Source organism: Ahaetulla prasina, chromosome 4 (genome assembly GCF_028640845.1).
Source record: "Ahaetulla prasina isolate Xishuangbanna chromosome 4, ASM2864084v1, whole genome shotgun sequence".
NCBI lineage: Eukaryota > Metazoa > Chordata > Lepidosauria > Squamata > Colubridae > Ahaetulla > Ahaetulla prasina.
Window position 1 is genome coordinate 61,128,739 of NC_080542.1, and position 25,584 is coordinate 61,154,322.

Consider the following 25,584-nt stretch of genomic DNA (forward strand, 5'->3'; position numbering starts at 1 on the left):
ATTGTCATAAAATTATCCCAATAAAAGAAACAGGAAACAGCAATACAATAATCAATTCTTACTTTAAGATTCAGAGGTTTATTTCAAGAGCAATTTTGAACATGAACAGCCATCATAACACAACTTATATCAATAACCCATTGCAATGAGGTCCAGAGACAATAGCTAGGTCCAGCAAAGAATAGCTATGGTCAGTGGCCCTGAACTCATCCCAAGACAGTCTTTTTATTCTTTTCTGCACACATTCCACAATTTACTTTCTTGTTCTGTCTTACTGACAGACAGTCCCCACATATACCCGTGTATATCTCAAAACCTCTATCCATCGGCTACTTTCAGTTTCTTATTTCTCACAGTTTCAACATTCCAATTCCAAATATATTTCAAAACTATGTACTTTGCAAAATCACATTTCACAGCACCAGCTCAGCAGGATTACAAATAGTTCTGAAACACTTTGAAATCTTTCTATCTAAACTTTGTTCATATAGCTCTTTTAGGGCCTGCTATCCTTCAGAGACCTATAAACTCTGCTAGTCCAATAGGCTATTTGTCTGCTTTTCACATTATGTAAAGCTGGACATGGGAATGTGAAGACAAATGGTTGGAGGGGTGAACTAGCCCAGTCCCAAAATGGTACCAGATATGTCTGAAGGAGACCCTTCCCAACCAAAAAGAGAGAAACCCCAAAGCTAGGAGGATGTGAGCAAAGCCCATGCTACCATTCCACTGGGGCTTCAAATGTGGCACTGATACACCAACTGCTGAGTTTCATGCCCAAGCCAAAAAGCTGGAAAAGCCAACCCTGAGAACCAGGGAGACAGCCCTAGAAGGAGTGGAGGTCATTAAGTTCACTCCATCATCCAAAAATGGTATGAGAATTCTGACCACATCAATAAGAAGCTAGGCAAAGACTGACACTGATATGGACAACGACCCTTTGGTAAGATGCCCTGTGATACCCGTGACTATCCCTATACAACTGGTGGTGTCTTCCCAGTGGTGAAATGTAAAACTTGTTACTACCGGTTCTGTGGGTGTGGCTTGGTGGTGGTGGGGGATAATGTGACTAGATGGGCGTGGCCAACTTTGTTTTTTTTAACTTTTAAAAGCATTTTTTCTACAACCTCTTTGGCCGAAGAGGTTGTAAAAAAATGCTTTTAAAAGGCTCTGATGATCCCAGTTGAGTTGCCTGATCATCAGAGGCTATTAAAAGCATTTTTTACAACCTCTTCAGTCGAAGAGATTGTAAAAAATGCTTTTAAAAGGCTCTGACAATCCCAGCTGAGTTGCCTGATTGTCAGAGGCTGTTCTTTTCTTTTAAAAGTATTTTTTTGCTTTTAAAAGAAAAAAAAAGCCTCTGACGATCAGGCAACTCAGCTGGGATCGTCAGAGGAGCCTTTTAAAACCATTTTTTCTACAATCTCTTCGGCCAAAGAGGTTGTAGAAAAAATGCTTTTAAAAGCCTCTGACGATCCCAGCTGAGCCACACGATCATCAGAGGCTTTTTTTTACTTTTAAAAGCATTTTTTTTTTTGGCTAAAGAAAAAATGCTTTTAAAAGCAAAAAAAACCCCTCTGATGATCGCATGGCTCAGCTGGGCATGCGGGGGGGGGGATTTTTTTCTACCGGTTCTCCAAACCAGCCGCCACCATCACTACCAGATTGGGCGATCCAGTCCGAACCGGGAGCATGTCACCCCTGTGCCTTCCTCAGGATGTAAGGGAAGCCTAGTTGCCCTCTAGGACTCCAGCTGCACCAGATGACTGGCCAGCCCTGGCTTAGTTGAGAAATTGGGTTTGCAATTTAGGTGTCTGTGGTTTTCTGCCAATTAGATGGGTCAGTAGTGAATGGGGGGGGGTAATGTTTGTCACCGAACTAATAAGCATGGTGAGATCTCTCATACATGGCTCCTGATATGGAACCCTTATGTAAATTGGAGGAAGAGGTTACTAAAGTTTTGGCGAAAGGCACCCAAAAAGGCACTATTTGTGCCTAGCCACTGGGTGGAAAGGCAAAGAGGGAGATTGGAGCCACAATATGGGAGATCCCAAGGCAGACCCCAGAATACCCAAGGAGTATTGGGACTTGCAAAAGATTTCAGTAATTTAAATTCTGAGCAGCTGATTGGTTCTCTTGTTGATTGGTCATTCGAATGGTCTGGTTTCTTACATACTCATATTCTGCATTTAGATCAATATTAATTGCTCCTTTGGAGAATACCAGGCTTCAATAAATTCACATGTGTGTGAAGTGTTGGCATTTCCAATTCGATTGGGAAGGAACAAAAATCATTGGCCATACTAACACCCACCATACAGTTTTCTACCAAAGGAGCAATTAAGAAGCACTATAATCTAGATCCAGCATATGAATACGTAAGAAACCAGATCATTCAAACATCCAATCAACAAGAAAACCAACCAGCTGCTCAGAATTTAAATATAACTCCAAACGAACAACCAATCAAACGACCAACTGATCACACTGGCACACAAGACATTTGTAAGCTAGAGAGGAATAGAACAAGAAAATCCTGCTGATGGTGTTACATAGTCCGGCAGTGAAATGTTCAGAAACTAAACTGAAAAAGCTTGGAGAGCAAACCACAAACCAAATCAATTTTACACTTCTCTTTTTAGAATTTGTGATGCTTTGGTTTCTGCTTCACAAACATTCTTTGTCCTCGTACACCTGCCTTACTCAGTTTCAGTACAGAGAAAACTAGGATTAGCTGGTGCTTGCTATCCCTATTTGTTATTACAGCACATCACTTTTGGGTGTGATTATTCTCTTCCTCCTGTAAGACAGAAACTTGCTGCATAATTTGTTCATGAATCTACATTCAGGTTGACTTATGGGTTGCTTGGAACTACATTTTTCAGTACTAGTAGAGGGGGATATAATGAAGTGGGCCAGATGCATAGACAGCAGGCAGCCAGACTGTGGAATCTTGGCAGTAGGGAAATCCATCTATTGCCGAGATAGAGATAGCAGTAGCCAGATGGTGCAGCTTGGCCTGAGGCAGATCCTGGACAAAATAAACAAACAAACAAAAAAATAAATGAGAAGGAAAAAGAGAAGCCAAGGGAAAGCAGGAATGGGAAGGCCAAAGTGATATTAGCAATGCCATAGGAGTGCCTCCTGACAAGTGCTGATTATGAGAAGTAGATAAATAACTAAACAAATAAGGGTGTAGGGAGATGGGCAGTTAAGAAGTATGAAATATAAAGACTTGACAATTAAAAGGCTAACGATGTCTTCTTTACGGCAGTGGGAAGAGACTTTGACAGGTTCTTGGAACGATAGTTGCCTCATCTTAACCACATTTTGGAGAAATTTAATGGTATGTCCTCTGCAGTGGTAGCCAGACCCTTTGGTATGTACTCAGTATATGCCAGTAGCTCCTCTACATCAGCTCTAGAGCTGGTAAGCAGTGGCCAAAGTCTTTTGCAAGCTCTCAATGGCATGATACTTTGTCAATGACTATATGATTATGTGCTGCTGCCATTTCCAGAGAATACTACAGAAAATGTTAGCCTTCCAGAGCTTTGGTGATTTCTGGTGACTGTTTAGTCTCTGATTTATGACCACAATTGAGCCAAAAAAATTGTTGCTAAGCAAAATAATTGTTAAATGAATTTCCCCCCATTTTACGACCTTTCTTGCCACAGTTGTTGACTGAATCACCGTATGTTGTGACTCGTCCTCCCTCCTCTCCTCAGCCGGGCCCCTCCCATCTCCAACTGGGCCTTTTATCAGACTCCGAGTCTGATAATAAAGATTAACGGCCTGTCATGACTCCAGCCCCCGGCCTGGCCCCATGCCCGGAGAGGATTCAAGGAGTGAAAGGAGAAGTCCGATAAACCTCACTCATACAGTGTGTGTTCCTTTGGCTCAGCCTTCAGAGCAGGAAGCCAGCCAGGTGATAGAATTACCCGGGCCTACTCCCTCTGACCCCTCCCTTTCCCAGACTCTGACAGCAGATCCAGCTGAAGACAATTAAGGGTAGGTGGACCCTCACTTCCGGAGATCTGAGAAGTGACGCCAGCAGAAGGACGGGTGGGGCAGGCCTGGGTAAACGCTGAGTCATGGAGCCATACCCCACAGCCTATATAAAGGACCTGCTTTTGGCATTCCAACCTTGAGTCAAGCAAAGTCTTATCTAGTTTGCTGATATTGGACCCTATTGCTGAAGTCACAACTTGGACTGCTACCTGCCCTGATAAACCTCGAAGGAACTTGGCAAGTTGCAAAGGCTTCATTGCCAAGTTTGTTATGGACTTCCTTGACTCGTTCGTCGGAGTGGGGGTGGGACACAACACTGTAGTTGTCAAGTTAGTAACACGTTTAATAAGTAAATCTGGCCTCCACATTGACCTTTGCTTGCCAGAAATTTACAAAAGGTGATCACATGACTCTGGACATTGCAACTGTCATAAATATGCACCAGTGCCAAGCATCCAAATATTGGTCACTTGGAGATGCAGCAACAGTCATGTGAAAAATGGTCATAAGTCACTTTTTCAGTGCTATTGTAACTTTGAACAGTCGAACAGTCACTAAGCAAAAAGTTTTAAGTGGACAACTATCTGCAATTTTAGGCCACTTCATCTAACGGAAATACACGATCATCAATAACTTCTTTTATGATGAATGCACTTGGCAGAATAATTCTGCTTGGAGAAAGGAGTCCTGAGAGGACCCTGAATTTATATGGCACATATTTTAAGGTAAGAGGTTTTTTTGTTGCCTTTCTTCTCTTGTTTGTACTTTTGTCAACTGTTTTTATTCTTTTGCAAAAGTAAAATAATTATATTTAAATACTAAATAACTTATCAAATCTCTTGTTCTGTTTGGCTCTTGTTTTATCACCAAAGATCTTATTATGGCCTGAGATGGATAGGGATGTCAGAATTAAATTAAAATCAAGGATTACTTTTTGTATTTCATTTGTACTAATCAAACACTTGAGGAACCAAGTCTGTGCTAAATATTGCCTTGTTTCCTTGTGTGTTCTTTCAGCCAGATCTCTCAAGTGCCTCTGCAATGCTGTACATCAACTAGAAATAATCTTGAATAAAGCAGGGCTATTACAAAAGAATAATATATGCATAGCTTTATTCTTAATAGGCTTCAGCTTTTCTTCATAAGGGATTTCTGCCTGACATCTGTGAAATCTCTTCCCTTTCCAATCTCAAAGTCTTTTTTTGTTTTTAATGTAAGACAATCTGTTTAGACTGGGAAGGAGGGGGATGGAAGACAAAGTTAAGAAAAATTGACCAAACAGCTTCTGAAATAAAATACCAGGAGTAACAACATTTTTGCAAACAAATAAATAAATACAAAAGAGAGAAGTGGGTGGGGGGGGGAACTGTTCCATTTGTGAAAAAATCCATTGTGTGTAAAAGAATAAAAACCCAGTGGGGATATTGCAATCTCATCTCATCTTATCTCAAAAGGGTAAGCAATTATTGGCTTCTGGGAATTTTCAGCAAAAATAGTTTTCTTATTATTTGAACTTTTATATCCATTTTGCCGTTCTATTGATGTTTGGTCAATGCCTCTTTCCCTCAAACACATACATAATTTCTCAATTAGCATGACTGCAAATAGGAGAAAAGAGAAAAATAGTGTGAAATTTAGTAATAAAGTGCCTTATATCCTTTTGGCGCAAAGGATCTGCATGCATAAATCTTCCTCTGCTTAGAAATTTTGCAAATAGGGCATACCCAAGCCTCTCTATGTTGCCATAATTCTTCCATTGCTTGGGTTTCTAAGCTGAAGAGCCAGCACGGTCTGATGACAATTCCATGGTCATGTGGCCAGCATGACTAAATGCCAAAAGTACACGGAACGCTGTTACCTTCCCACCAAGTTGGTCCCTATTTTTCTACTTGCATTTTTACATGCTTTCGAACTGCTAGGGTGGCAGAAGCTGGGACAAGTAATGGGAGTTCACCCCGTTACACGGCACTAAGGATTAGAACCGCTGACCTGGCGACCTTTCTGATCAACAAGCTCAGCATCTTAGCCACTGAACCACCATGTCCCTTTCAAGAATGCAACAGAAGAAACAAAATAAGTCTTTTTTAATGCCTTTTTTAATGGCCATATCAGACACATGCCACTGCAATTTTGAGATTCTTCAATAGTGTTCTCTAGATTAATTTCAGGAACCAGGGAGAACCTCTGGGTACATACTTCCAAAGACAGTATGAAAGGATTGCATCAAGAGCTCTTTCCATCTCTTCATTATATAGTAAAACCAGTATTTTAACAGAATCCATATTACTTTTAGCTGGAAAACTTGTGATGATTCATAAATCCCAAAGATTCCATCAAGCCTCTAAAAGTGGATTATTTTCTTGATTCCTCATACTCCAGTAGTCTAAATCTCATCAAGAAATCATCTGTCTATGATGGTGGCATCACAGGCCTACCTATCTGTCTCACAAAGTCAGAACATTTTCAGTGGCATTTGCCCTTATTCAGTGGCAAAAAAGTAAAATAATAATCATTGTCCTGAACTAGCAGGGGGCTAAACCATTAAACTGATATTAATGAAGACTTCTTCACTAATGATTTAAAGTATTTAGCTATATTTTAAATTCATGCATTTTTTGTTCTTTTTATTTTTTTTTTTTTCATGTATTTGCATGTAGGTTTTTTTTTTACTATAAACTTTCTTATGCCATGGATTCCTAAATACAGCATATAAATCTAATATATTAGTTTATTGATTAGCCCTTGGGCAATATTGAAGTGCAGAGTTCCAGTCACAAATTATTACTACAGTCTGATAAAAACAATTTAAAATGGAATTGAATAAAATACAGTTTAAAATGAAATTGGAATAAAATGCAATAATTTAATATATAGATAAATAAAATATGAAAAAGTTATATATCAGTATCACCCCTACAATCTACCCCAATCAATCCCAGTGGCAGCCTTGTAGGCCATTTTTTTCCTTTGGATCTTCAGGGCTGCCACACTTAGTGCTATGGGAAACTGGGAGTGGGGATTGCATGGAGTGGTGGAGATAACTAGCCATAATAACATTCTTTCTCTGACAGTCAAGGACATCCTGCCCTGCACCTGGAGTGGTGTGACTGGGAGGCATCTCCAGTTGGGACGGTGCATTGATTGGACCATGTGATGGACATGTGGGTGCAGGGGAAGGGACCTGGACTTTCTTTTGGTGGGGTAAACCTGGAAGCTTTCAGATTTGGGTTTTCCCAGTTGCGCCAATATGACATCTCTAATAAAATGGAACTTTGAGGAACTTCTCACCTCGTAATCTTCTTTCGTTGGGGATGTTACTTGGAATCCTGACACCCACATATGCTGATCTCAACCGAACCATCTTGCTCAAGTACTGTGCTATGTTAAATGTTATTTTCAGATTCTAGCCACACATAAGGTAAGTTGTTTTGATATGGGGAGCCCAACAGGTCATTCATTTAGTATATAGACCAAGGTACCTGACTCTCATCCTCTTATACAGGCAACAATCAAATTGGATGTGCGCCAGATCTTCTACCTCTTCCACTCCACAAATGCAGACATCCATTATATGGCATAGAATGGAATCTCCCATATCTGACCATTGTGTCAAGCTGTTTGAATCTCGCTTGCGTAAATACCTCCCTAAGATGTTTTGGCAGTTTTAACTTTAAATAGCTGTCTATTTGAAAGGTAGGTTTGTATTTGCTCAGCCATTTCAAATTAATTTAATCTATTAATAAATTTAATAGCCATCTCTATGGGAATAAAATGCCTATCTATATGATAATGGATAATCACAGTGATGTCTAGATGATGCAATAAATAGCTAGTGTGGAAATTCTCAATGTATTCAATACTATAAGAAATACTCTGTACAACAGAACTGTATTTTCTCCTAAGATTGCAAACACTCCATCAAAGATCTTCCAAATTATCTTTCCCATTTGGCAAAGCATACATGCAGAATTAATGTAGGCCGGGAGTATCCATCCTCGGCAACTTTAAGACCTGTGGACTACCACTCCCAGAATTCTTCAGTCAGCCGATACTCCATACGTGCTAATTCAGTACACAAATCTTTCAAAATTGACTCTAAATGAAGGATACTGAGAGATTAAGAAATGTAATGTCTTATTTAACTTTATCATGGTCTTCAATCATCATCCCAACATCTGGGTTAGAACCTTTTTCCAAAATTCACCTTATTATCCCACTGGGGCTGCCAAGCTAAATTTCCTCTGGCTATTTGCAGGACTGACTAAGAGCAAAATAATAATAATAATAATAATAATAATAATAATAATAATAATAATAATAATAATAATGTTTTAATTTGTATACCACCCTTCTCCCGAAGGACTCAGGGGGGTGAACAGGCAAATAAAATACAAACAGAAACATACACCATAATTAAAACAACCCTTAAAAAACTAATTCAAATTTGCCAAAAAAATTAAAATAACATTACACCCCATAAAATTACAGAAATTTAAAACCCATCAAAGTTCAATTAAAATTTAAATTTAAAATTTAAAATCAGGCCAGTCCAGCCATACGAAATAAATAGGTTTTAAGTTTGCGGCGAAAGGTCCTAAGGTCAGGTAGTTGTCGAAGCCCGAGGGGAAGCTCGTTCCACAGGGTAGGAGCTCCCACAGAGAAGGCCCTCCCCCTGGGGGCCGCCAGTCGACACTGTTTGGCTGACAGCACCCTGAGGAGTCCCTCTCTGTGGGAACGTACCGGACGCTGGGAGATAGAGGCCAGCAGTATACGGTCCCGTAAATAGCCCGGTCCTAAGCCATGGAGCGCTTTAAAGGTGGTAACCAATACCTTGAAGCGCGGAAAACAACAGGTAACCAGTGCAGTCTGCGCAGGATAGGTGTTACGTGGGAGCTCCGAACCGCTCCCTCAATAACCCGCGCAGCCGCATTCTGGACTAGCTGAAGTCTCCGGATGCTCTTCAAGGGGAGCCCTGTGTTGTGATTTGAGGCATTTCTACTCAGCAGATATTGGGGTAAACTAGTTCACTATTGGCAGGGAATCTAATTATTCTCACCTCATAATTTTTGCTTCTTGACAAAATCAAGTGCTATAGCACTCTATATGGGCAGATCCCTTTTCCTTTCTTGTTTTTGTGCTGCAAAAAGCAAATGCAATGAATCAAAGATGAAGGTAGGGAAGGCTGGTGAGCTTTGATGTGTTTTCTCCTTCAACATGCAACCACACAACCGGTGAGGACAGCACTGCTAAGTGCTCATATTGTGAAGAAACAGTAATAAAGAAGGGTGAATTTTTCTTTCACAAGACAGGGAGATATTATCTTTAAATGCTTGTTGGCTTTTGGGCTAAGAGCAAGTTTTTATGAGTATATAATAAGGCTTTTGACTGCATTAGACCACATCAGATTGACAGTCCTTAAAAACACAGAAAAATTGGATGGCTTTATTTATATTGAAGAATTGCATGCTGATCAAGAAGAAAGAGGATAGAATATGAAGCTGGTTCAAAATTGGAAAAGGACAAAAAGTATAATATGCAGCAGCGCAAACAGAAGCCCCTAGAGTAGCCCATATTACACCACTGCTCCATTTGGCAGTTTCTTCCAGTCCAATTCAAGGTGTTGGTTATCACCTTTAAAGTCCTCTATGGCATGGGTCCTGACAGGGGTGAAATCTAGCAGATTCAGAAAGGTCCTGGAGAATCGGTAGCGGAAACTTTATGTAGTTTGGAGAACCGCAAATACCACATCTGGCTGGCCCCAGAGTGGGGTGGGAATGGAGATTTTGCAATATCCTTCCCCCAGGAGTGGGGAGAGAATGGGGATTTTGCAGTTTCCTTCCACTGCCAAGCCCACCAAGCCACACCATGGCTACCAAGCCACGCCCACCAAGCCACGCCCACCAAGCCACGCCCACAGAACTGGTAGTAAAAAAATTTGTATTTCACCACTGGGTCCTGATTACCTGAGGAACCATCCACCCAAATGAAAGGGCATGCTTCAGATACTATCAGCCAAGAATTTGCAGCTGGTGGGTCCAGGAGAAGAACCTTTTATGTTGTGGCTCCCATCCCAGAACAGACTAATAGAGTTGGAAGGGACATTGGAAGTCTTCTAATGCAACCCCCTGCTGAAGCAGGAGATCCTATACCATTTCAGACAAGTGGCTGTCCAGTCCATTTCTCTGGAATGGTATAGTATCTCCTGTTTGAGCAGGAGACTTCCAAAGTCTCTTCCAACTCTATTATTATTCTGCTACACTGGTCTTGGCTCTGATTTATTCTGCAGCCAAATATTGTGCTGACATGTGATTTTATGGCATCCACAGCCAAACAGTCAACATCCAACCTTTTCCCCTTTTATCACTTGATTTTAATTCTTTTTCAACTTTTAATCTTTTTCTGCTCCTTTCTTAAAGTTGCTTGTTCTAAATAATTGCAGCACACTATGCATGTATGCAAGTACTGTAAAAGCAATAATAAAATGAAAATAATCCTAAAATTATTAGGAAAGCTGGTGGTCAGATTTTTAAAACCTATTTTTGTGAAAAAGTGGAGTTATTGGAAAAAATCCTTCTGTCTTATCTTTAAAGAAAAAACTACTTTCAAGTATGAAGACATTTTTAGCTAAAAAGGAGAGAGCCTAACTGTCATTCAATTCTGTATTGAAAGTTTTCCAGGGTCAACCATGCCACTATATTAAAGTGTACCATTTTCTTGTAAGTTTTTAGAAAAAATACAATGTTTTTGAAGGATGTAAAAAGATTTCTATGTGACATTTTCACTTTTAATCACTGACTTTTTTTTCTTATTATTGTGACAAAGCCCAATGATCTGCAAGGACACAGTAATAAAGTTTATAGTGATGTGTACAAAGACTTCAGAAAGTAATGGATTAGCCTGAGATGGCTGTGTAGTCATAAATGCACTTTGATCCCAAATAAGTTAACTTATAAGTATAGTAAGATCAACAGAGAATCAATCAAAAGAGTTGCTTTTCCTTTTTTTCCCACTGGAAATTAGAAGTAATTGTTTACTGAAAAAGTAAATTATAGATACACAATGTTTACAGAGCTATCTATATTGAGAAAACATAATTAGAATGCATTAGGCAATAACTATGGATGTTGAAGATTTTTAAAATGCTTTGCTGAAATAATTGATGGAAATTGATCTGTGAATATTGCACTAATAAGGAGTTTATGTTGATCCAGACGTTTGTAGTTTTATTGCTCCTATTATCTTATTTTTTTCTTGGAATCAATTAGTTCTATGGGTTATTTTCATAATTTATCTAAGAATCATAATTTATTTTGAAGCTTGCAGAATTGCACCTCTAATCAGCAAAGCAATTCATCACGGCATTTTTCTTCATAAAAATCATAGTTTTCATCTTTGAAACCCAATTGATGATACAATGTTAAAATATAAAATGTTAGAGTTCTGGAATGCAAATATAATAAAACTACAAATCTAGACAACATACAACATGTTTCTGATACTAAAACAAAAGACAAATTAAATAAAAGCTATGCTGAATACTATATCTTTCAATATGCATTTATGAATAATGATGAATTGTTGCTTATTTTAAAATGTTGCTAATCTGTGAGTCATACATGCTATTAAGAACAATCAAAAGCATGCTAGACAGTTAATCAGCTGATCTAATATAAGAGGCTAGGAACTCAACTTCATGTATTCCTATCATGAAAGATATGTGTATCAGGAAGTCAAAATCAAGATTTACATTCAGAATTTATTGCACACAAAAAAAGTGACCAGAACTGTGGATATTCATTTCTAGATTTCTTGGAACCAGCCTTGTTCTTGCTCTGCTTCACACAATTTTAAAAAAAGAGTGGCAAAAGGGTGAAAGATAGACAAAAATTGGGGGTCAGGTGGAAGTAAATTGAATTCAGGAAACATATATTGAATATTTGTTACTATTCTTTCCCATAAAAATATTTTGATTATCAGCTTCTAATGAATTGCCTGGGAAAATTAATAGAATTATTACCAGGAGAGTTGACTATTTTTTAACTTTCATTGTCAGATTATTGCCTGCAATCTTGAACTGATATTTAGGTGCCTATTTGTGTATAGTTAGTTAATGAAGAAAATTAATTATAATGCAGTTGTGATTAAAAGCAAAATCCCTCCTGCATCCTTTCTCTTTTCCTAATAGCACAGAAGAAATCAGGATAACAGAGTTAGAAACAACCTTGGAGAACCCATAGTCCAACCCTTGTTCAAGCAGGAGGCCATGGCCCAGGAATCAAATTCTCTTGACAACCTTTACCCAGTGGTTCACTTCTAGAATCCTTTGTTTTCATACTGGATGTTGTCAAGCAAGATCCCTATATCATTTCAGAAAATCACTATCCAATCTCTTCTTAAAAACTTCCAGTGATGGGGCACCCACAACTTCTGAAGGAAAAGCATTCCACTGTCCTCACTATCAGGAAATACTTCTACGTTGTTTCCGTCCTTGATTAATTAACATTCATTGTTTCTTCTCTTGCGTTCTGGTGCTTTGGAAAATAAGTTGACCCCCTCTTCTTTGTAGCAGCCCCTTAAATAGTGGAACACTGCTCCAGTATGACTCCAGTCCTTCTTTCCACCAGATTTGACATACTCAATTCCTGCAACTGTTTTTCATATGTTTTAGCCTCCAGCCCACTAATAATCCTCCTAATGATAATCCTACTACTTATGATTAGCACTCTAATCATATCTAGGTCTGTCTTTGCTGATAAACAAATCTGGAACAATCAGGAATAATTCCAAGGCACCTACCTACATCAAATTTATTTATTTCTTTTTCTGGGTTCCTCTCTAGCTGAACACCACATAAGGTAAGCCACTTTTTGAACTCTTGCCCTATCACAAAACTGGACTTCGAAAGTTTTTTTTGTAATACACCTGAAAAATTGAGGAATACAAGAAAAAGAACAAATTCTTTTTGCAGCATGTGTGCAGCATGAAAATAAATATAACTCGATCACTGCATTTGAGAGAAAGAGAGGTGTTGCTGTGGTAACTTCAAAAAAACAAAACATCTACTGAAGCATAATCACAATGAAATTGCCCTCATCTTAGGTGTTATTACAATTCAAGTATAAAAGTACAAAATAGAAAAACACAGTAAACTTGGATAACTGGAAACTCGTCATATTTGATTAACAATTAAAAAAAAGTTTCTTTCAACATATAAAAAACAAGAATAAAGTCAAGGAAACAATTAGTCTCTAATGGGAGAAGATGGCACAGAAGTGATGGGTGTCAGGAAGAAAACAGAGCAACTTAATTTTTTTTTTTAAAAAAAAATCTATTTTCACCAAAAAGAAAAAAAAAGTTTAACCTGATAAAAACAGAACAATAAAAGATAGACTAGGAATTCAAATTAAAATAAGCAAGAAAATGGTAAAAGAACACCTGTCCACTCTTCAAATCACCAGGACCTGACGGATTACATCCCAGAGTTCTGAAGGAGCTGGCACACGTGATCTTGGAATCACTGAACCATATCTTTCAAAGATCCCACAGCACCAGGAAACTACCAGAGGACTGGAAAATGGCTGATCTTTTTCATCTTCAAAAAAAAAGGGGGGGGAACAATCCAGAAAACTACAGCCAATAAGCCTGATATCAATACTCGAGAAGATCCGGGAAAAGATCAAGCAACAGATATGCAAACATCTAAAAGCAAACAGTTATAACCAAAAAACAAAAAACAAAATGGGGTTTGTCAAAAAGAGATTGTGCTAAAGAAATAAACCCTCTTGATTGCAATATACGCTCCAAATAATAAGCAGGAAGAGTTTTACAAAAAATTTCATAAAAAGATAACCAAAATGGACAATGAAAAGATGTGCATAATGGGGGATTTCAATGCAATTGTGGATGTTAAAAACGATTACAGAAGCAGCAAAAGAAGTAAAAAAACAAGAAGAACACTTCCAAAAAACTTCTCTGAAATGACACAAGAAATAGGCTTGCATTGAGAGAGAGCTAAATCCAAAGATAAATCAATACATTTTCTACTTGAACAGACATCAATCGTAGTTAAGAATAGACATGGTGTGGATGACATCAGGAATGAGAACAGATGTCCAAGAGGTAGAGATAGCAATGAACATATGGGCAGATCACAATCCCATATGCAATTATATGGGATAAAAGTTATATGGAAGGGACAAAAGAAGAAACTGAGATGAACAATGAATCAAACTATCCTAAAAGACAAGTCGTTTATATGAATGATGGAAAAAGAAATGGAATTTTTCCTTAAAGAAAATAGAAAATAGGGCTCAGGCTGTAAGAAGCCTGTTATTGAAACATAGCTGCCTGCAATTACTGCAGGTTCTAGTCCCATCAGGTCCAAGGTTGACTCAGCCTTCCATCCTTTATAAGGTAGGTAAAATGAGGACCTAGATTGTTGGGGGGGCAATAAGTTGACTTTGTAAATATACAAATAGAATGAGACTATTGCCTTACACACTGTAAGCTGCCCTGAGTCTTCGGAGAAGGGCGGGATATAAATGTAAACAAAAAAAGAAAAGAAAAGAAAAGATGAAACATCTCAGCAAAATGTCTGGGATATGGTAAAAGCATACATGTGAGGACTAGCGATAAGATACATAGCAAGAAGAAGCAAAAAAAGAAAAGAAAAGAAACAACAGCAAAATATATTACAAGGCGAGCTTAAAAGACTAGAGAAAGAACTGCAGAAGGATCTGCAAAAAAAAAAAAAAAGATAAAAGGGAAACATGATGTAATAAAACATAAACTGAACTTAATAGTGCAAGATGAAATGGCGCACAAAATTAAAATGATGAAACAAAACTTTTTTGAACATGTAAATAAGCCAGTTAGCATACAAGTTGAAAAAAGAAAAACAGAAGAAAATGATACACCAGCTGATTGACAAAAAGGGGATCCTTCGTCATCAGAATGAAGATAGATCCTCAACAGATAAAAAAAACTACAAACCAATATCATTACTTAATGTAGATTATAAAATATTCGTCTCTATAATTTCAGAAAGATTAAAAAGATTTTTAAACTAATTCATAAATCCCAACCAGAATGGTTTTCTACCTAAAAGTCAATTAAAAAAATAATATGAGGATTATTATGAACATATTGGAATACTACAAAGTCCACTCCGAAAAACAGCTAGCATTGCTCTTTCTGGACACACAAAAAGCCTTCAATAACATGAACTGGCAGTTTGTGATGTTACAGTTAAAAAACATGAACTTCAGTGAAAAGTTTGTGAAGATGTTCCAAGGAAAATATTCCAATTATATGGTGAAAGTGATAGTAAACAGAGAAATAACAGAAAAATTTGACATAAACAAGGGTACAAGACAAGGATGTCCACTATCTCCTCTTTTATTCATACTAACCCTTAAGACCCTAAGGTCTTACTCAGACCAGACAAGACCTAGAAATAAAAGGTTTGAAGATAAAAAAAGAACAATGCAAAGTACAAGCTTTTTGTAGATGAACTAGTATTTATTTTGGAGGAACCCCTAGAAACAGGACCCAAATTAATAAAGAAAATAGAAGAGTTCAGTGTAATGGAAAAGACCAAGATAAAGAACCTTACAAATAAACAGAAACTTGTACTGACGGAAAAGTTGGACATCTAGATAACTAAAAAAGTTAAATACCTGGGAATTTGGCTATTAGCAAGACATACATCTATTAAAGAAGATAACTATACTAAATTAATACAGCAAATAAAGATAGATCTGGACAAATGGAAAAATTTACAGCTGTTGTTGGTCGGAAGGATAGCCATAACAAAAATGAATATTCTACCAAAATTGTTAATTCTTGTTTCAAGTAATTCGGATAAAATTAGGAAAAAAGTTTTTTGAAGATTTAAATAATCTGATGTTAAATTCATCTCGCAAGGCAAAAAACCAAGAATCAAATTGAAAATGTTACAAGATACCAAAAACAAGGGAGGGTTTGGGCTACTGGACTGGGAGCTGTCTTACCAGGTCTCAGCACTCACATGGGTGAAGGACTAGATAAATTTGAAGAACAAAAGAATATTGACGATAGAAGGGCATGATTTACAATTGAGGTGGTATGCATTTGAATGGTACAGGAAAAGTAAACTACATAATTATTTCCAAAGGTACTATATCAGAAATGCTCTGTTGTCAGTATGGGAAAAAATAAAATAGAATCACTATATGAAAATACAAGTCTAGCTATCCACGATAGAAGCGCTAATATACCTTAATGTTTCAGATCTGGATAAAATTGTAAGGTACAAAGATATACTAAATGAACAAGGGGATTTAAAATCAAAACAGTAACTATAAAAATCAGGGAATTGATTTGGACTGGTGGCCACATATTCAAATACAAATGAGACATAAGAAAGATTCAGAGATGTATGGATTTTATAAGGAACCCCGAGAATTGGACAAGATAGTGTTAGGGACAGATGAAAAATTAATAATAAAAAATTAAAATTAACAATTGAACTTAAAATGGAAAAAGAATATGTAAAAGAAACCATGATAGCATGGGCAAAAAAAAACTGAGTATACTAGAGAATTAGATAATTGGCAAAAATTATGGGAAAGAAATTACAAATTAACAATATCAATGGCATACAAAGAAAACCTGTACAAAATATTTTACAGATGGCATTTGCCACCAGTAAGAATGGCAAAAATGTTCCCAAACATGTTACAGAATTTTGGAAATGTAAACAGGTACCAGGATCCTACTATCCAACAGCAAAAAAATATTGGTCAAACATAAAAAGGTGGTTAGAAGAGATGACAGCACAACAAACAGATATAAAACCAGAACTATTCTTATTAGGTATACTGCCTGGGAAATACAATAAAAGAATCACATGCTTAATATTACATGTAATAACAGCAGTTAGAATCACATATGCACAAAATTGGAAAAATGAAAGTATATCTATAGACTAAAAAGTAATGAAGAAAATATTCGAATGTGCTGAACTGGACAGGTTAACAATGGAACTTAAAGATAAAGAGGAATCTGAGTATTACTCAACATGGGACTTATTGTATAAAAGGTTCAGGGGTGGGTTCCACTTACCTTCATTACCGTTCACAACAGGAGTACACACGTGTGCGCACTCGCTTCACTTGTGCACAGTGCTTCTGAGCATGCACAGAGCGTACGTAATGACATCTGGGCAGGTGGGCGGAGCCTCCCACTGCCATTACTATTGGTTCTTTACTACTGGATCGAACCGGTAGCAACCCACCACTGAAATGGTTAGATAACAGGTGCAGAGATTAGAAACTTAATAACGAAAGAAGATCAACAAAATAGAAATATACAGTTATATAGATATATATAAGAATAGATATTGTAAGTAAGTACTATCAGATTGTATGGGATTATAGATTAAAACATACAGAGTGATAAAGATATAGAATGTTATGGTACAACTATGAAAATAGCAGTTATAACTATGATGTACAACATTATGAATTTAATAGAGACTATATTGTATGACTACCAGAATATTGGTTATACTCAGGGTGTATAATACTGTTTTTTACTTAAAAAGGACTTGATACAGCCAGTACACTGGCCTTGCAAAACTGGAAATGTTATGTATAATAAAAGAAAATGTATAATAAAAATATTAAAAAAGAAATGTGGGGAACTCACTAAATTTGCAGACAACACTAAACTGACAGGAATAGCCAACACCCCAGAAGATAAGCTCAAGATCCAAATGGATCTCGACAGACTTGAACACTGGGCCCTATCAAACAAAATAAAATTCAATGTAGAGAAAGGTAAGGTTTTACACTTAGACAAGAAAAAACAAATGTACAGGTACAGGTTAAGCAAAACAACTCAATAGCTGTAACTGCAAGAAGGATCTTGTAGTCCTAGTGAGCAACCATTTAAATATGAACCAGCAGTATGTCTAGTTTAGTGATAAGAAGGACAAAGGGTGATATGATAGCAGTATTCCAAAGTTTGAAGGGCTGCCATAGAGAAGGGTGTGTGTGTGTCAATCTATTTTCCAAAGCAGAAGAAGTTAAGACAAGAAACAATGGATGGAAATTAATCAAGGAGAGAAACAACCTAGAACTAAGGAGAAATTTCCTGAAATTAGAACAATCAAACAGTGGAACAGCTTGCTTTCAGAAGTTGTGGATGCTTCATCACTGGAGGCTTTCAAGAAGAGACTAGACAGTCATTTATCTGAAATGACATAGAGTCTTCTGCTTGAGCAGAGGGTTGGACTAGAAGACCTCTAGGATCCCTTCCAACTTTGTTATTCTGTTATCAAAATACATTGAAGACAACACAATGCAACAGTAGAATCTGCAGACTCATAAGATTCCAGGTACTCTGTTAGTTTTGTGAGGTAGATCAGACAGGAAAAACAGATCAGATAATTTTATTTTATTGCAAAGTTACATTAACAGAATTTTGCAAAAAAAAAAATCTGAAAATATCTCATATACTGCTGTCGAGATGTTGATGAGTACCTTGAAGTATGATGACCATGGCTGGGAGGTCATTAGAGATTTCAAAATGGTGTCATTTCTTTCTTTTTCTTTTTCTTTTTTTTTATGGTGTCATTTCTGATGGGCCTCCAAAATGGTTGTCTGGGACAGTCGGGACACTAAGACACACTATTCCAGAAGGGACTGGCCTCAGTGAACCAAGTTCTCCATAGGGAAGAACAACATAAAGTGGGAACCATTGGTAGACCCTCAGAAGGTGCTGATACCACCACTGCACATCAAATTAGGCCTCAACAAACAATTTGACATGGCTGTAGACAAAGAATCTGCAGTTTTCAAGTACCTCCAAAATCTCTTTCCCAGCTGTTGGAGGCAAAGGTTAAAGCTGGTATCTTCATCAGACCACAGAAAAAGAAGATAATAGAATGTGATGAATTCACCAAGAAGCTGAACAGAATGGAGAAAGTGGCTTAGAACAGTTTCATTGCAGTGATTCTTGGCTTTTTAGGCAATCACAAGGTTGAAAACTATGAGCAACTGTTTCAGATTTTCATAAAGAACTATTTTCTTTATCCTATATAAACATAAACAGGTGAAATATAACACTTAGAAGCCAGAAACAAAAATTGTGTTACATCTAAGGAAGAAGTGCTGGGCTATCTTGTGGCCTTGGTTTGGTTTGGTCTCCTCTCCATGTGCTTCTCAAAATAGATATGATACTAATCCAATTAGCATTGTAAATAGTGTGTGCTTCCTTCAACAACTGACTAAACATACCCAGATGGGCAGGAAGAATCAACATACTGTTTTTTATTTAAGGCAGGCTCAAGCATGCCCTCTCTTAGAGTCCGGGAACATCACAAGGTATCCCTTGTCTTGAAGAATATTCCACACAGCTAAATACATAAAGATTTAATCCTGAGTTTTAGTGAAATCATGATCCTAGTTAATAAGTGCCTTGCCTCTTCATTCTAAGAGTTAGCACAACTTCTATAGCATCTCTGCCACTGTAATAGAAATCTTTCGTCTTAAAGTGAGGAGACAAGACCACAAAGGATTTGAGAAACAAGAATTAATTTGCGCAAATAGGACACAGACCCCCACTCACATGGAAAACAAAGGTCTGAGCCTCGAGCAAGGCTCAAGCATAATCTTTTATACCTTTGATTACAGATATTGTCATAAGCAAAAAGAAGAAGTTATCCTAATTGGTTGTCACAGACAAAAGCCCATATATGGATTACTCTTATCATACACCTTCTGGACACATATGTTGATACATATGTTACTCTCAATGCCCCCTCCTTTACCAGATATAGTTACTGGAACAGGTTACAAAGAGCAGCATGTAGAAATATTCCTGTGCTTTACAGAAAGCTTGCAATACCACACCTCTGCCAAGCAATATATTTCCGCTTTTATTTGACACGTCGACTTCTATCTCTAATACATCTTGTAATAATCCTAACAAATAATCCTAACAAATAAACATAAAGCACTTGTAGTATAAAGCATTGGGGTCCTGTTTCACCACAATGCTCTTTAGCTGAGTTCAAGTTAAAAAGAAAATATTCATGTTTTGTGAAATTAAATTACATAGTCCTCAGCTTACAACAGTTCATTTAGTGACTGGCACTGAAAGAAGTGGCTTATGGATTTTTCACACTTAAAACTATTGCAGATCCCCATGGTTGCATGATTGAAATTGAGAAGCTTGGCAACTGACTCATATTTATGATGGTTGCAGTGTCCGGGGTCCTGTGATCACATTTTGTGACTTGAAGAATCAGAAAAGTCAATGGGGGAGCAAGATTCACTTAACAAGCATGTTACTAACTTAACAATTGTAATGATTCACTTAACAACTTTGGCAAGAAAGGTTGTAAAATTGGGCAAAACTCACTTAACAAATGTCTTACTTAGCAACAAATTTTTTTTGGCACAAAATGGATGAGTCCGCATTGATATAGATAGTCCTCAATTGTAAGTTGAGGACTTACATCAATGTGGACTCACCATTTTTGTGTTACTAAATATCTTCAAATGAGTTCTATTTTCCCTTCTGCTTGCAAGTAAGTAACACTAATCCAACAAAAAAGGAGACGAAAAAAAGAAAAAAAATCCTTATTTCTTTGTTAGCCCAGCTGCAATGCAGTAAACTTCCGATTTCTGAATGGCAAGAAATTTTTCCTGCTGTGAATCTGGAAACACAAACAACAGGTGGGAACAATAGCAATAGAAAGACCAAAAAAAAGCAAATTTTGGCCCTAAAACTCTAATTAGAAGATAAACATCTGTTGCAATCATGAATACTAAAGGGAATTCTATTCTAGTCTAAACGGAATTTTCAAGTAATGAACATATTGAGCTATTTGTAAATAATCACCTGAAGTAGGTAGAAAAAGACAGGTACTACAAAATGAGTATTTGATATTATTCCTTTTCTTAAGAAACACAATATCCTTCTTATGAGAGCCAGTTCCCTTGTTCCTCCTGCTGTTTTGTTAGAGCAGAAATAAAAATCAAGATAAGATTATAGGAAGGGGTAAGTTTATATAGATAGAAGTCAGAATCACTCAAATGTGAGTAATAGATGCCTGTTCAAAGAAACGGGGTAGCAGATGCTAAACCTGGATGCATCTTGGTGCTTTTTTAAAATTGTAGGTATATTTTCCTTCACTAAAGAGTCATTATATGAAAGGAAGTAATGGAAGCAAAAAGTTCCCAGTCTGTAGAAATAAGCCTGAGGAAGTTTTTTATATTTTTTAATATACTGGGAAAATCATAATATATTTTTTCCCATTTTCTTTTCTATAGTTTTTAAAAATAATTCTTCTGAATTTTAATTAGAAATCACCAAGAAACAAAGTCACATTTTTGGGCTGAGGGGGTGGGTGGGCAACTTCATGCGTAACAGACCATCAGTATCAAAACACTAATAATCAAATAATTTCAAAATCTCAGAACAAGGTAGAAATAGAAATCCCAGCCCCACCTGGGTCTATCATGATATGATCCTCCCACTTCAGCCTTCAGCCTCACCTATCAGAAAAAAGGTGAAATGACCATCCTACATTTGAAAGTTGTAATTAGTACAGAAATGAAGATTTCTCATTCTCTGCCAAAAGCCCACTCCCTCATTCATACTTCATAAGAACCTATAACCTTGAGACAATTGTTTGAAAGAGCAAAGATGAATTAATATAGAAGGAGGTGAAAAAATACCTGTTTCCAAGGAAATTGTGCAAATATGGTTATCATGGCAACAGAGGGATTTGCTACTCTTCCATGTCACTAAAAATGAAGAGAAAGCTCTATGTTCTTAGTTATATTATTATGGTCATATCTATTGATGATATAGTACAGTTTCTTGACTGAGATTATTTTAGAAAAGATATCCTGCTCAAACCTGATTACAGCAATAACCAAGGGATTTAAACAAAGATCCCTGAAAATTACTAGTGTGATTTATCAAATCCCATGTCATCCCAAATCCTCTTGTCTCCAAAATGTTTAAGACAAGTGACTCCTCTTGCAATGGCTGCTGTACAGGATTATTATAACCACTATTAATAGATTTGTTTTCATTAATAATATGTCCTGTTGCTGGTTTTTTTATTGTCTTGATACTATGTTTAAAATTTTTGAATTGTTATTATGACAGCATTGCCACATACATTTCAAGAATGTTATGACTTTCTGTTCCAAGCATGGTCTCCATCTGGATTTATCTTCTTCTTCTTATGCTACTTCTGTAATCTGAAGCAACATGTCCTGGGGCTGTCCATCAATCTGGGACGTACTGTATTCATGGCCAGTTTATGGCCTTAGCATTACTAGCATCAGAACCTCTCATGCATAACCCTAACATATCAAGAGCAAGGGATCTCCAGCATTTTCAGTCTTGGGTGATTACTTCAGCATCCTCCCATGTTATGTTTAAAGTCTTTAAGTCTTCCATGAACATTCTTTGCCATTTAATTTTAGAGTGTCCTCTTGGTCATTTGGCAGTGGAAATATCCATCTCATTGCCATATTGGAGATTCATTTGTTCCCCATGGAGAGAATATGATCTGCAAGTTGGAGTCTTCTGCACGTGACAATGTTATGTAGTTTGCAGGAGAAACTCTTTTGGAACACTTCCTCATTAGTAATATGGTCAAAATAGCTAATTCTTAGGTATCAACATATTGTTGGAATATGTGAAGACTGTTGTTACTACTTGCTTGTTAATGTCTCACTGGTATAAATGGCTGTTGGGATCACTATAGACATGAGAAGATTTTATTCATGATCTGGAAAATAGCTGTTGTTTTTCTAATGCAGGACTTGATGTTCGTCTCTCCATCTCCATTTCTGATGATTGCAGTATCCAACAGGTAAACTTTCCTACTTCCTCAAATCTCTGTAATCTGTTTCCCTGTATCTATGCAGTGGTGTTCCATATAATTAGACTTTTCTTGCATGCACATTTTAAAGCAGTTATTTATCTAGTTGCATTTGCATGCTTTTGAACTGCTAGATTTGCAGGAGCTGGGGTGAGGATGGGAGCTCACCCCGTCAGGTGTGCTCAGGTCTCAAACTTGGCTTGTCTTAACACTTAGCTCCCCACCTCTTCTCTCTCTCTCTCTCTTTCTCTCTCTCTCTCTCTCTCTCTCTCTCTCTCTCTCTCTCTCTCTCTCTATATATATATATATATATATATATATATATATATATATATATATATATATATATATATATATATAGGTCTTTAGTTGTTCGGGTTTTCTTCCGTGTAAAATTGGAAATGTCTTGTAGCGTTTGAAGTCTCATTCGTCATCTTCAGGCTTCAGCTTCGTGCTTCTGAAGATGAAGCCTGAAGATGACGAATGAGACTTCGTCAAACGCTACAAGACATTTCCAATTTTACACGAAGAAAACCCAACAACCAAAGACCTACATACAAACACCCGTGAAAACCTCAGAAAACATATATATATATATATATATATATATATATATATATATATATATATATATATATATATATATATATAGAGAGAGAGAGAGAGAGAGAGAGAGAGAGAGAGAGACCACCAAATGCCTGAGGGCAAATGCAAGTAGATAAATTGGTACCACTTCAGTGGTAACGATGAAGTGCCAGTTACGAGGTTGCCAGGTTGGAAAAAAAACCTGCTTTAAAATGTGTATGCAAGAAAAGTCAATTTAAATGAATGAATCATTAATTGCCTATGTCTCATGATTCTCTGGTCTCAGCCCTGTGCTATCTCATGATTCTCTGGTCTCAGCCCCGTGCAAGCTCTTGTCTCTCAAGAAGCCTGGTTGAAGTTTCCCATGCCATTTCAGCGAGCGCTCCTCGTGAGACGAGAGCTTGCAGGGAGCGGATTTGGCGTCACAATAGAGAGCAAAATCCAGCTGTTCCCTGGACCAGTCGCTATTTACCGCTTTGAGTCCCAAGTGGCAGGAGACGAGGGCTGCTTTGCACAACTGGCTGGGCAAATATACTGAGGTGGAATGCTGATACTACACAAGTGCAAGTAGTGCTTCCCTCCCACAGCTGCCAGCCATCACAATCGCTGCTTCAGCCCGCTTGTGCCACAGCTCCTCTACCAGGGTAGACTGGCAAAAATACGAAGATTTCTCCACGGACCACCAAAATTTTCTCACGGACCACTAGTGGTCCATGGACCTCCAGTTGGTGACCGCTGCTTTAGTCTGTCTAGCATCTTTCTTTTCTTTTAGTCTGACACGAAAAAACACCACTGACACATGTACAGAAACACAGATACATGGACACTGAACACTGAGTATGTGAGATTTAGTCTTTCTGGAATTCTCAACAGGATGAAACATTTCCAAAACTGTTAGATTCATTGTATCAAATTACAAGAAACAAAATCAAGCTCCGAATGAGAATTTGTGAAGATTTCTTCATATCATTACAATTATTCTATTGGGGAATTGTAAAGTTGACAATTTCTTCTACTCATTGCCAGGGTTCTAAAATATTTTTCTTGCAGTCTTTTAAATAAAATCCTAGACCAAATTCTGTCTCCTTCTGGAATTAATGCCTTTCAGTTGTGTTCAGTTACTAAAGATTACTAATTGTGAAATAATTCAGAAATTTTGCATGCACAAATACAGACGACATATATTCTGATGTGTAAGTGCATTTCAACATTTTTTTCTTCTGCTGGTCCATATTTAGAAATGGAATTCCTCCATACTATCTATACCAGTAAAAACTCCTATGGCACCCATTATATTTCCAGAAGAAATATTAATCATTTTTTTAAAAATGTAATCATTTCCTATCACACTGACCACACTAGTTTTGCTTCAGTAAAATTACAACACACTGAGCTTTCTTCATAATCTTATTTTTTCTGCAACTGTTAATATTATTTCTTTATTGTTTCCTTACATTCAGTGGCATTTCTTTATTCAGTGCATACAGCATGCTATGCTTGATCTTTAAGGGCAAAAGAGAGTCACTTAAGCTTCGAAGCCTTTACACAACATACTGATCCTGTTGATTATTCAAGTGAGGTGAAGATGCTTGCGATATAAAGAGTTTGTAGCCCTGGGCAAAGAAGGCATGAGTGATAGTATGCAGGAGGGAGATATAGATATTGGACTCTGCTCCCCTATTTTCTTACTTCAGTTTTGAAACTGTGACCTCCCTGCTAAACATTCCATGCAGTCTTTCCAAAGAAATATTACCAAAATACTATCAAAATTGAGAATTAATATTTTACAAACTTTATGACAAGATATTATGATGTCAGGATTTCACTGTTTTTGATGATAAATCATTCAAATATTTATTGGATGATTAATGTTATAAACAGTAAACCATCCTCTGATTCCAATGCAAGCACTCCAATGTTCAGTCATTTTGCTTGAGGAGGGAAAACTTACCCTAGTAATCACATTCAGGGTTTTTTTGTTGTATTTATTTATTTATTTATTATTTATTTATTTTGTCACAACAGTATATATAAGCATAAGCATGAAAATAACTATATAATATATAAGCATATATATAAGCATAAGTATGTAATAACTA